We start from the raw sequence: 2,963 nt of genomic DNA, 5'->3' as shown, positions 1-2,963 counted from the left end.
AATTATTTTGGCATTATAAACAGAGAGAACCATTTAACAACCCACCCATAAAATAAAATGATAAATAAATAAGGGCTTTCGAATAATTATTAAACCTTAAACCGCATACACAAAAATTATCAATAGATAAAGCATAATGAACCTACGAAAGAGTTAAACCATCTTTGGACATCCAATATTGCAGGGACGCAATTCTAGGCATTACCTGGAATGGACACGAAGGAGAAATGGCATTTTTGCAGAGCACGACGGAGAAATGACATTTTTGCAGAGCACGACAGAGGAATGTTGGAGAAGAAGCATCGCGAGGAAATAGAAATGCCCAAAAAATCTTCATTTCACTAAGTTTTTAGGGCAACGTAGATGGCGATAAACTGACCCATGTGGGGCCCTCCCTCAAACCCACCATGACAGTTAAGGGTGGGCAAACTTGTTTTTTACCACCCATTTCAAATTTTAAAATATGGAAAAGTGATTTTTTTAAATGTTAGAATTAATATAATTAGGTTAAATATTTATTTTAAATAGATGACAAATAAATTAGTTATTAGGTATTTTATAAACATGTATTGGTATTTTAGTGTGCAGGTATTGATGCAAAAGAGGTCAAGTATTGGTCATCACTTCGAAATAATGACCTGTAGAGATCGGATCGTTACTACCCAAAAGTCAGATCAATAGGTTTAAGCAGTTAAGTCGCATATGAAGACAAAAAAAATAAAAATTGAAATCCAATGTACCTTTTAAGATCTGTAGATGCGCGAAATTAGCTATGGCAGTTGTTGGTTCTCTTCCTTTAGTCCGCCATTAACTAGATATCTCCATAGATTTAACCTTTGGTTTGGGCTCTGGTTGCTTAGACGTCGTCACCGTCAAAACTCCACTTTCCATGGCAGCTTTAATGTCTTCCACCTTTGCATTTTTCGGCAGTCGGAACCACCGCAGGAATTTCACACGCAAGTGTTCCACTCTGTAATATTTTTCATTCTTTTTCTCTGTTTATTTATTGCATTCTCCACTAATCTGCAAAATCCAGTCGTCCTCCACTTCTATTTTCACCTCTTCTTTTTGCAGACCTGATGATCGATAACAAATTTAAACCCTATCAGCTCAATAAGTGAAAATAAAATAAAAATTGCAAATGCAACATCCAAAATGTCAGACTAAAGATATAACTTGAAAAATGCCAAAATAAATTAGTAACCTGGCAGATCTGCCTTGAAAATGTATGCATCAGAAGTCTCATTCTAGTCAATTTGCATGTTGGTGACGGCAATTGTGTCTCTTGCAAGTTCTAAAGGGGCCAAATCCTTGGTAAAAGAGGAATTAAAAGCTCCCAGGGGACCCCAAACATCAAGAGAAAATGGATCGAACACGTTAGATTTCCCACCGAAAAAGCTTGGAATCAAAGACATTGTGACTTCATTTTTTGGGGAACGGCAAGAAAATATGGATTAATTGTTTCTGGTAACTCTCGAAAACACCTTTTCAATATGCTAACACGAATTATGTTAGGGATAATTTGTAGTAGACATTGAAATCGTCTAGAATTTTCTGGAGAATTGTCGCAGTTTCTATGCCCTCACGAGATTGTTCTAGTTCTTTCCCCAAATCTTCATTTTTTAACTCCAATATAGAGTTAAATCCTACCTAGGTTATCATTTAATTAAGTGGGATCATGGTTAATTGACCACGACTAGGTGCTAAACTTAATCTGGTTTCAATTACATTCACTTTTTTCCACCCAATTTTTTAATTATTAATTTTAAAGAAATTAAAAAATAATAACAAAAAATCATTAATAAATTTCACATGTATTAATAGTCGTCTATTTTATTTTCAGTAGTTAAAATCTTTAAAAATTTTGAATTTTAATTGAAAGAGTTGTGCAACTTTATTGGTACCCATAGCACACGACTATTGGGGCATGTGTGTATAAGTATTGACCATTTTTTAGGGGCTTGTATTGCAAGGTTATTGGGGCATCTTTAAGTAGGTATCATACGACACTTTGAAATGACCACTTTTTTACCCTTGCACACATAACAGATCCCACAATGTGCGTTGTTACTACCCAGAAGCCAAAACATTAACAATAAGCAGTTAAAGTCACATACGAAGACGACAAAAAAAAATATCAAAATCTGATGTATCGTTTAGGATATGTGGGTGATAAAAGTTAGCTATAATGGATACTACTATGCTTCTCCTAGATATACATAGGATGCAAAATGCAACCAAGTTCAAACATTAAAAAAAAAATTATTAAAAAAAATTTGACACAACAAAACACTGTAGTGTAAACAAAAGAACTTGTGTGTTATATTTGTAATTTTGTAACTCACAACATCTAATTTAGGGATTAATTAAAATTGGTTTTGTATTGTTAAATTGAATAAAATCTACATACTTATCTCATGTCCTCATGTAGTTAATTAAGTATGTCTTCTATTTAAATTTGAACAACTGGAGTGTTGCCATGCAAATTTTTAATTATAGAAAAATGATAATTTGAAATCTTTCTCTATTTTAGTGGAACAACTACTATTTAAGATTTGAAAATAGGCTATGGAAAAAATGAAGGGTTGGAAATAACAACAATTGTATATTGACAAAAATACCATGTGGCTTAACAAAATAAACCCTTCCTTTTTTTATTAAGGCTATGATGGGGATGAAAATTCTTGATTCATCATCTTGTTCATAGAAACCACAAGCTACTTTTGGTGTCGATGCTAACTCCTCTATTGAGGAATCCCCTTTCTTGGGAATTGGCACTCCTAGGGACTTCAATCTCCTATTTTCCCCAACTCTTACAAACTTCTAATATGTTGTAACATAATAGTTCTTCCTGTGGGTTGGGCATGAAGGTGCTTCCAAGCATATTGGGGCTTCTTTTGTTGGGCATGTGGTGGATTTCTCTTTCATCCTATCCTTCTAGGATTTTGACCTTTTGCTAAATG

General features: G+C 33.9%; 1 pseudogene; it reads right to left on the bottom strand.

Annotated features, from left to right (window-relative positions):
• Window positions 1-748: 748 nt before the first annotated feature.
• LOC131068737 (18.1 kDa class I heat shock protein-like) lies at window positions 749-1,415 on the bottom strand (annotated as a pseudogene).
• Window positions 1,416-2,963: the final 1,548 nt, after the last annotated feature.

Source organism: Cryptomeria japonica, chromosome 5 (assembly GCF_030272615.1).
Source record: "Cryptomeria japonica chromosome 5, Sugi_1.0, whole genome shotgun sequence".
Lineage (NCBI taxonomy): Eukaryota > Viridiplantae > Streptophyta > Pinopsida > Cupressales > Cupressaceae > Cryptomeria > Cryptomeria japonica.
This window is presented reverse-complemented; position numbering and strand designations above follow the sequence as displayed.